General features: G+C 33.6%; 1 pseudogene; it reads left to right on the plus strand.

The window, feature by feature from the left end:
• The first annotated feature begins 4,655 nt into the window (after positions 1-4,655).
• Positions 4,656-7,066, plus strand: LOC132635508 (receptor-like protein 9DC3; annotated as a pseudogene).
• Positions 7,067-11,487: the final 4,421 nt, after the last annotated feature.

An 11,487-nucleotide genomic window follows, 5' to 3' on the forward strand; every position in this document is an offset into this window, starting at 1 on the left:
GAGAAAGGAAAGACGATTGAAGTAGATAAAGTGATCACACTTGTCGATAATCCTAATATGTACAAGGTTTTATTTGAAGGACTTTGGGGTCATGAAAAGTCTTTCCTTTTTGTTCTTTATGGGGACCTGGTGAGAGCGTGCATGAGTCTAAGTCTTGTTAATTACTACTATTGATTATTTTCAAAGTCTAAGAAAATTGTGAAATTCTTGATGAATATAATTGGATAGTTGCAGCGTAGCTAGAAATTTCTTTTCTTTTGCATGCTTAATCTCGAAAAAATTTATGGTGTAAGAGGCACAGCTATTATGTGGCAGACAATACTTGTGTGGGATTCCTCTCATTCGTTGCCAAGTGGAAATTTGGGTCCCACTTTCAGAAAAAAGGGACCAAAGTCCCGGGTGTCCTATTTCTTTCTTTTTCAATGTTTTTTTGATCCAGCAGCTTTCTAAATTCTATTTCTTCTCTTTATTTCTTTACTCAAAGAAACATGTTTCTTCCCTATTTTAATGTTTTCATTAACTGAAAGTCCTTAATATATACCCTTTTATAATTATTTTGTACGTAGTATATTATTTTTATACTAATTTTAAGTATTTTATATAATATTTCATCAAAATTTTATTTTTCTAATAATTTTATCTCTAATAGACTAATAGGTTTTAGGCCTTAAGCCCATTTGTTAAAAGAAAAAAAATGATCAAAATCAATTTATATAATAAAAACTATGAGATATTTAGCTATAGGTTTTTTATATTTCTTATAAACATTATTCATGTAATTAAAGCTCATAGATCTCAAGACATTCCTCATAATTCAAGAAAATTATAGCTGCAATAATAAAAAGGGCGGTAAATGATTATAGTTAGCAAATAATGACAAATTCTTTTTGTTATTGTAAGAAAAAATAAAAAATAAATTAATATCATTATATTTTTTTAAAATAAAAAAAACGATCCAAACCAACAACAACCAAACGTGATAAATGTGTATTATATCAGATTTGGTTTAGTTTTAATAATTAAATATCGACTAACTTGATTTGATTTTAATTTTAAGCAAAAATCAACCCAAATTAATTTGGTGCTTGGTATAATCAATGAAGGATAAAAGATTTAAGTTTTATGCATTCAAATTTTAAAGTTCTCATTGCAATTATTATATATTAAAAATTATGGGATTATATTTACTATTTATTTTAATTGTTTTTTAATTCTTATATATAAATTTATACTTCGCGTAAAAAATACCGAGTTAAAAGAAATCCGATATCAAAAGGCTACATCCGCCGCTGCGGACAATGGTACTCTAATGCACTGCATTGGCATAATGACTGGAAGGTTACTTTAGTTGATGTTTATTCTCACTCAGAGTATATTCAACCTTTTTATTCTTATCATTATCCTTCTACATTTTAAACGACCTTTCATTAATTAATTGCGGAAATACAAATTTCGATATATTAGTAATACTGGTGTCATGAGGGTGCTTGGAAGAAGGGGTGGTGGGTAAGGGAAGAAGGAAAAGTTAAATTAAAATGGGACCCACAATGTACACTTGTCAATTAATGAAACACTCACACAACTATGACAGCGTGCCTCCACCACCATAAAATTTTTCCTTAATCTCAGTTTGTTGAGGAATACAAGGATGTTCAACTTGGTCAAAAAAACTGTTTAAGAAATGTGCTAGTTGTCCGGTTTATGCTCTCTTTTCCCCTTTATTATTTTGTTTTCTTTTGGTATAATTTTAGCTACGTTCCCACATGTTTGACCTCATAGCACAGCCCTTCCTTTTGTTTTTTGATATTTTGTTTATCTTCCTTATTTTAATTTTTTTTAACAATTCTTTTATCCTATCTATTTTTAATTTTAAAAATAGTGCTATGACTATGTTATCCCTTCTAATATTCTCTTTTATTTTATTAATCCTAGCAAATATCTTTTTGGAAAAAATTCCACTAAAAGAAAAATAATGACTGGTAAATAACAATGAAGAATGTATTGTTTGAAAATCGCTCAATATTTTAATGTTTTCCAGTTTCGGAATCAAAAGGCTCAATCACGACTATCCAAAAATGTTTTGATCATGACAATGTAACATATCAAATTCACCCAATGCTTCAGTACCAATTGAATTACCCTTGATGGCATTGATGAGAAAGACTCCACCGGAAATATTGATTGATGGGTAAATTTCATAGAGGTCTCTATCACTTTTTTGCAACAAAGTCGCTTAATTATGTTTTCTAACAATAAATTCATGTAACTATCACCTTTTTCACCAAAATCACTTAACTATATTTTATAACACAAAAGTCACAAAACTTTGAGCTTACTAACACAATAATCATATCTACCGGAAAATCCAACTTTATGTGGGATATGTTTTTTTCTTTCTTAAATCTAATACAAACTCCATTAAAAAGAACCTACCCGACCCATAACTCATGTGCAGATATTATATACTAAAAGGGTGAATAAATTTGACAAAAATTATAGTAACAAAATTGTTATTTCTGATGCAAATCCTAAACTAGACGAGAATGCGGATGGCAAACAAGCAGCACCACTACTTTCTTCTATCCATTACGCCCAGTTCTAATTAATCTAACAATAATTTAATCCGAGAAAAAAATTTACAAGATTTAATATGTACTTACAATTTCAAGGACCAAACCCAACCGTCACAAACATGATGGAATTGAAATTGATCATAAAAGTCCTCAAAAGCAAGAAAGTGACAATTGACCGATAAAAAGTTATACAAAATTGCATGTATGGCGAGGTTGGTAACAAGAAACAAAGGTAAAAATAAAAGATCTACAAATCACAAGAGAACTATTGATCTTCTTGATGGATCCACCCCTTTCTAACCATATCAACTCATATAAAAAATCCCTAAGGATATAACAGAAACCGAAATTATTGGTAAAATTCTTAATGAACTTTTCGAAAAAGATGTTCGCAGAATTAGTAAAACAAGAAAATATTAGAAAGGAGCTATAGTTGTCCTTTATTTATTATTATTATTATTTTTTGTGGGGAGGGTTGGTGGTGTTTACTCAATGAGACCGGTGATTCTTCTACGATAATAGGATTTTGGCATAACACAAAACATATCCTCAAATTTGGCTTCAGAGGGCAAGTATGCCCTCCAACTTTGAGTGTGCACAAGTAGGCACCTCAACTTGTATAAAGTTAAATACGTAAACATAAATGCTGACGTGACACATAACTTTTCGAGGTGTACTTTATACAAGTTGAGGCGTTTAGATGATCATTTTGTAAGTTAGAGTGTTCAACTGACAAAGTGAAGACAAATTGAGGTGCCTACTTGTGCACACCCAAAATTTGAGAGTATACTTGCCAGTTAAGGCCAAGCTTGAGTGTCTGTTTATGTATTGTGCCTAGGATTTTCTTTTCCTGATTTTGGAAAAAGAAAAATGATGAGAGAGATTATTGGCACTGGTGATGACTTCTGCACTGGTGGAGACTTGCGCAATATTGATGCAGTTGAGAAAATCGAGCAAAAAGGATTAAAGACAAACATAAAGATAAGGAAAAGAAAATACAAGAAAAACAAAATGAGCAAATGGAAAAAAATAAACTAGAAAAATAAATATTTTATAAAAAATGATAAAATAAATTTCAAACATTTTCTTCTTCTTCTCACTCTCTTCGAGAGTGTGAAATATACTCTCTTTGCAAGCTCAACACTTGGAGAGTTAATAATTCTAATTCAAAATAGTTTAGGGGATCATAAGACCCCGCAAATTTAAGTGTGTAAGTGGTAATTGTCACCCCTCTTTTTAAACTCCAAAATGAATGCGGAAGTCTTAAAACTTTTAATAAATCTTTGTCTTCTCAATGTAGATATATGTTTTTTTTTCTTACTTTCTTGAGGGATTGGATTTGGTCTTGAACAAGAAATAGTAGAATAAATTATTTTCTTAGACGAACAGATCTGGCCGATAATTTTTTATAATCAATAGAACAAGACTTTTTCTTTGAGTTGAGTTGAGTTGAGAATGAATATTCTAAATATGATGTCTATTTAGGTCTCAGAAAAGATAATTTATATCTTTAGACAAATTAAATACTTACAAAAGATGACCAATGACTAGACCCGTTTGAAAGTTAAAATGTTTTCCTACTTATTTGGCTTCTTATGCTTGACTACACCAATTATCGGCCGGCCAATAACATATATTTATAGTAACAATTCCAAAAACAAAATGCTTGGTTCTCTGAACTGAGTTCTGATTTTAGGCAAGATATAGGACCATCTACAATAAAGTATCATAGAAACAGCTTACTAGAGAGATAAAGTGATTTTAAGAATCCATGCCTTTGCTTATTGATGAAATTAAAGACCAATATTTCAAAATTATTTTATAGAAAAAGAGTCATGATACTCTATCATATATATGACTTAACCCTGACTAATTTGAGAACAATATTTCCATGTTCATTTGGCTTCTTGTGCTTGACTAGACAAATTAATGGGCAATAGGTTAATTCTTTTTAAAATAAGTCTGCCTTTCACAACGCTCATTTGATTGAAACTTATAATTTTAGGCAAGATATGGACAATCTAGTATAGACAAGAGAGTACATGACAAAAACAATTATATGCCATTGACCAAAAAGAAAATTAAAAAAATCTACAATATAAAAGTGTATGCTGCACAAGTTCCTCAAAAGCAAAATTAATCCAACTCAAAATCGTGTAGCAAATTATGATGATGTTTCCCAAAATATTTTCACTACTTCAGTTTCTCATTCTCTTATGTCTCTTTACAGTTACTTTTGCGTCCATTGAAGAAGCAACTGCTCTCTTAAAATGGAAAGCAACATTCAAGAACCAGAATAATTCCTTATTGGCTTCATGGACACAAAGTTCTAATGCATGCAGGGACTGGCATGGAGTTCTATGCTTTAATGGCAGGGTAAACAAATTGGATATTAGAGGTGCTAGTGTCATCAGTACACTCTATGATTTTCCATTTTCAACTCTCCGATTTCTTGAATATGTTGATCTCAGCGTGAACAATCTCTCTGGCACCATCCCACCTGAAATTGGTAATCTTACTAATCTTGTCTATCTTGACTTGCACACCAATCAGATTTCAGGCACAATCCCACCACAGCTCGGCTCACTAGCCAAGCTTAAGACAATTTACATCTTTGACAACCTTTTAAATGGTTCCATTCCTGCTTCATTGGGGAATTTGACCAACTTGTCTATTTTGTATCTTTATAAGAATAGTCTTTCTGGTTCTATTCCTGCTGAAATAGGTTGTCTGACGTCTCTTACTTCTCTAGCTTTAAGTACTAACTCTCTTAATGGTTCTATTCCTACTTCATTAGGGAATTTGACCAATTTGACCTCTTTGATTCTTCGTGAGAATCACCTGACTAGCTCCATTCCTGAAGAAATAGGTTACCTAAGTACTCTTAATTATTTAGACTTGTCTACTAATTTCCTTAATGGTTCTATTCCTGCTTCACTGGGGAATTTGAACGGCTTGTATCTTTTGTCTCTTTATGGTAACAAGCTTTCTGGTCCCGTTCCTAGTGAGTTGGGGAATCTGAAAAGCCTTGTTACCATGTTTTTATCTGTTAATCAACTTATTGGTTCGGTTCCTGCTTCCTTTGGCAACTTGAGAAACTTGGAATATCTGTATCTCCAAAACAACAATCTCACTGAGGAAATTCCTTCAACTATATGCAATTTGATATCATTGAAAGTATTGTATTTGGGGAGAAACAACTTGAGGGGAGAAATTCTGCAGTGTGTAGTTAATATCAGTGGACTCCAAGTACTGACAATACCATATAATAATTTCAGTGAAGAGATCCCTTCGTCTATTTGCAAGCTAACATCACTACGGGTTCTAGATTTGGGCAGAAATAGTCTGAAGGGACCAATTCCACAATGTTTTGGCAAAATGGGTGGTCATCTTGAGGTTTTGGATATCCACCAAAACAATCTTTCTGGGATTCTACCAACAACTTTTAGCATTGGAAGTGTACTCACAAGCTTAGACTTGCATGGCAATGCAATAGAGGGGAAAATCCCCCGATCTTTGGCCAATTGCAAGGAGTTGCAAGTTCTTGATTTAGGAGAAAATCACCTTAACGACACATTCCCGATGTGGCTTGAAACTCTTCCAAAGCTGCAAGTGTTAAGGTTGAGATCGAATAAATTGCATGGACTGGTTAGAACTTCAAGTGATGAAAACATGTTTCCTGAGCTTCAAATCATGGATCTCTCTTACAATTCCTTCACAGGAAACTTGTCGACTAGTCTGTTTAAAAATTTGAAAGCAATGAGGATAATTGATCAAATAGTGAAGGTACCGACATATCTTGGTAAATCTGGAGAGAGAGAGATTACAATGATTCTGTAACAGTTTCAACCAAGGGACTGGAGCTTGAACTGGATAGAATTTTGATGGGTTACATGACAATCGATCTTTCAAGTAACAGATTTGAAGGAGTTATTCCAAGTATTATGGGAGATCTCATTGCACTTCGGATGCTGAATTTATCTCATAATGGATTATAAGGTCATATACCACCATCACTTGGAAGTTTAATTGCAGTCGAATCATTGGACCTTTCGTTTAACGAGCTTTCGGGAGAGATACCACAACAACTTACTTCTCTTACATTTCTTGCATTCTTAAATCTCTCTCACAATCATCTCCAAGGATGCATCCCCCAAGGACGACAATTTGCTACATTTGAGAACAATTCATATGAAGGCAATAATGGATTACGTGGGTACCCGGTTTCAAAAGGTTGTGGTGATGATAGGGTAGCAAAGACAAATGATACCACATCTGTGGTAGACGATCAAGAAAGCCATTCTGCATTTCTGAATGATTTTTGGAAAGCTGCTTTTATTGGATATGGAAGTGGGCTATGTATTGGATTATCCATAATATATTTCATGATTTCAACTGGAAATATGAGATGGCTTACAAGAATCATTGAAGAGATGGAACACAAAATTATTATGCAAAGGAGAAAGCGACAGCGAGGTCAAAGGAATTACTGATGAAGAAATCATGCTAGACAAGTTATAAGTTTCAGGACTTCAGGTATTCAATTAAGCTCCATCCTGATCATTTACTTAATCGTAACTACTAATATCTTAGCTTTTATACTTTTGTTATAACAACAACAACTAATCGATGCTCTAAACTTAGCATATTTTTATTTCCAATAATTTCAATAAGTAGAAGATTTTGAAAAGGATTGGCCTCAGTTGATAAGCTAGTAAATTTTACATTTTTAAATCTATGCCAATGTTTGAAGTTGTCACTGCTTTAGCATGGTGCAGCTACAACTCTCTATATTGGAAACTAATTATAAGTGTTTGACTCACTATCTTATTTTTAAAATTTTCAGATGTCAAGGTTAAGAAGACGTTGGCGTAATGGATTATGTTGTTCCTATGTTCATTTTGAAGCTTTATTTTGTGAAATGTCTCACATTTGAGTTTACTTCTGGTTTTCTTCTTTTCTTGACTTGACAAGGTTTGTATTAGTCTATTTGAGATTCATTAGCTTGATTTTTTAAATTTTATTTTTTTCAAGTTCATATTCTTACAGTGTCTTGTTACATGACTCCAAAAGGAAGATAACTTTTACAATCCGGGAAGGAATCAAAGCAAACTGTGAACGCATATGAAAAGCAGAAGGAAACTAAGACCTAAACTAAGGGTATTGCTATAGAACTAGATGTACCACAGAAGATTAAAAAAAGGGAAAAGCGTCAAATATACCCCTCTACTTTAGTTTAATAGTTAAATATACCCTCCGTTAATTAAAGTAGATAGATATACCCTCCGTTAATTAAAGTAGATAAATATACCCTTTCCGTTGGTCAAAGCAGATAAATATACCCCTTCCGTTAAGAAAGTACACAAATATACGCCTCAGTTGACATAATTCCCAATTCCAACATTAATTATCCGATTTAACTTAAAAAAAATCATACCCGTCCCTCCCCGACCCACAAATTAAATTCTTTCCACCCAAATATACCCACCACCCCTACAACCAACCCAACACAACCACCACCACCACTCATGAATTGGATGTTGCCTCTAAGATAGGCTAAAATTGGCGTTGAACTTTAATTTAATTTATAGTTTCTAATTTTGTGACTTCAAGTTATGAGCAGACTGACATTATATATAATCAGTTGTTAAGTGAGCATTTGAAATTAAAGTAGCCTACTAACACACTCCCAGCGCTTCAGCCATGTCAAAAAAATACCATAGTTGTTATCACGATTATTGCCTTTTACCTCTGCCATATCAATTCTACATCAAGTTTTGTGATGCCAAGGGAATGGGATGAATCATTGTTACCATCTTTTGGCTCGCTACAACTGATTAAAAATGATGAGCGGTTGTGTATAGGAGGAGCGTTGTGGTTGTGGTGGTGGAAGTGGTGGTTGTGTTGGGTCAGTTGTAGTGGTGGGGGGTATATTTGGGTGGAAATAATTTAATTTGCGGGTTGGGGCGGGGCCGGCATGGGTTTTTTAAGTTAAATCGGGTAATTAATGGTGGAATCGGGGATTCTGTCAACTGAGGGGTATATTTGTGTATTTTCTTAACGGAAGGGGTATATTTGTGTATTTTCTTAACGGAAGGGGTATATTTATCTACTTTGATTAACGGAAAGAGTATATTTATCTATTTTGACTAACGGAGGGTATATTTAACTATATATTATACTAAAGTAGAGGGGTATATTTGACCCTTTTCCCTAAAAAAAATGCATTGTTTTTGTACTCTAAGCTAAGCAATTTGTGCACCACTATCTCTCCAACCAAATGATACGTTTCAGCTGGATAAAGTTGTACAAAGCGTGTATAATGCAAGAAAACTTGATGAAAAGGGAACTTCAACTATGCACTCAATGCTTATTGTGTAAAGCTGATTCAAATGATGTAAAACATCTGTTTTTTCTCTCTAAGGTAGCCTGGGATTTATTGTTTTGATAACCGAGAAATCTCAGAGGGCAATGTGGTGCACGATTTGAAACTCAATGGAAAGGCTCTGCCTTTGTATCCTTCATGGCGTAAATACTAGACTTTTATCTACGGCAACTATGGTGTATGTTATTGGACATATTTGGATCACAGTGGGTACTTCCAAGTAATTCTAGAGGATGCTATATGGTCTGATTTGGGCACAACCAGAGCCATATTTCTTTCCAAAGTTAATCTGTTTTAAACATTAAAATTTCTCAAAGTATATCATGAGGTTTCTATATAGCTCATTCAGTAACAGACATATTATGAATTTGAACAGGAAAATACGAGCTATTGTTCTTTTAAACAGAAAGCACAGGAAAAAACATAATTCACCCGAGTATAAAGAGATACAACTGTGTGAAATATATCTGAAACTGATTAAATATTAAATTTTTCAATAAAATAAAAGAGGTAAAACGTAAAACGAATCCTCACATGGAACTGCAAAAAGATTTTCATCAACATCTGATACCTAAATGCTGATGTATATTGTCTGAATTTAGGCACCAGTAGAACCAGTATATTCTTGGAAAACGGTCAGCTGAAGCTTATTATATGTGGCCAACACCCCAGCACCAGCAACAACACGAAGGATGTTGGTAGCAGACAAAGTCAACTTTCAAGATATTTCTGGTACCGGCAAAAAAATTGTACATTTTTTTTTTGGTCTTATGAATCTGATAACCAAATATTATAAAGGCGATCCTTCTATTGTGTGCTGTGAGTTTCTTGCAAACTATATATTACTAAAATCTACCTATTTCATCTCAATTATGAACAAATAGACTGCAAGAAACACGAACTATCATATTACACGAAACAGAGTTAAGGGTGTGGACTGGACAATGTGGGAATTGTCAAGAAAACACATAATGAAAAATTAAGGGTTCATAATAAGCTGAATTGATGAACTCAAATTTGAGGGCAACTAATCAGATTATACACCTAGTTCTTACAGGGAAAAAGAAAAATTAAAGAAGAGAAACTTAACATGACGGAACAACACCATTATAAAATCAGACATATCATAACTGAGTCCATAGGCATACCTTTAGCGAAGTCCACTCAAAGCTACCTTAACTTTTGAGTTGCTTTTCATAGTCTCTTTTTGTTTCATTAATTTTCTTCTTGTTTTCAGATTTGTAAATTTTGCATCTAACTATGAGTTTCTTCATATATGCCCCCGTCGTCTAAAGGAAAAGGCAGTGATAGTTACGGGAGCAACATGATGTAAGAAATCTTGACTTTCCATTGATAAGTCACAGACACACGCATCTCTGTCTTTATGCAAACTAGTAAACATAGATCAAAACGTGGACAATCTTCAAAAATTAGCAGTAAAGTGAATTTTGGCACGTCTTCTCCGCAATTTAGAGCTCAAAGCCACTTTGCGAAAGACTGGCCAAAAGCATACTTCTACGATACAAACAAAAGTGCTTCTCAATTGATCCGGTCAAAAACTTAGTTAAACAAAAAGTACTTTTCCAGATAAGAAGATTTTGAAAGTTTAGGCAAACAAGCACACAATAGATCAAGATTCATTCCCCCGAAGCCTTGGCAAAAACAAAACATCACAATAATCTTTGAGAGCTGTCTAGTTCTGTTTCAAATTTTGTAGTAATTTTGTGTGGGGCTTGGGTGAGTAATAATGATCCATTTGGATTAGCGGGTTAAAGGTTGTAGATAAGCATCAGGTTCTGAAAAATACTTTTAGGTGCTGGAATTGAGTTTATAAGAATCAGTTACGTATTTGGATAGTGTTGGTGATATTGCAATGAAATTACAATTACAATTGAAAAATAAAAATGAAGAAATAAAAATTTCTTAGGCTGAGGCGCGGATATCTCGCTCTCTTTAAGGAGATTCAAGCCCACTGCAGCAAATTTACCGATCTAGCAGTAATCTTTCTGACTTGTCCCCTCCAGGATACAACAGCTCGATCACATCGTATAACTCAACAAACTCTGAACAAGATGTTGAGTCCAAAGCTCCACCAATAGAAGAACACCTTCCTTCAACTAATAAACTCTTTTATTTTTTTCTTACCTCACTTTTTATGAATTCTTCGAAGAATCTATATTTTCTTTTCTCTCTACACACACAAGTTAAGGATGATACCTTATTTATAGGTGAATAATAAGTAGGAGTTACAAAAATAATGGTCACATTATGGTCATTGTATGCCACTAACAAACGTGAGAACTAAGACTACATTTGTTCCCTATTGTGGCTGCCAAAAACGTGAGAAATTTATACCAAATTTGTGTCTTTTGTGGCTGCCATGGTCAACTTTTGTGGCTGTCATGGTCTTCACATTTTTTTTACTACAAAAAATGTGAAAGACATGGTCAACTTTTGTGGCTGCCCAAATGAAAAAAAAGTTGCATGGCAAGGCACAAAAACGTGAGGAACTTGGACAAAATGTGAAAG

This window comes from Lycium barbarum, chromosome 4 (genome assembly GCF_019175385.1).
Source record: "Lycium barbarum isolate Lr01 chromosome 4, ASM1917538v2, whole genome shotgun sequence".
Classification (NCBI taxonomy): Eukaryota; Viridiplantae; Streptophyta; class Magnoliopsida; order Solanales; family Solanaceae; genus Lycium; species Lycium barbarum.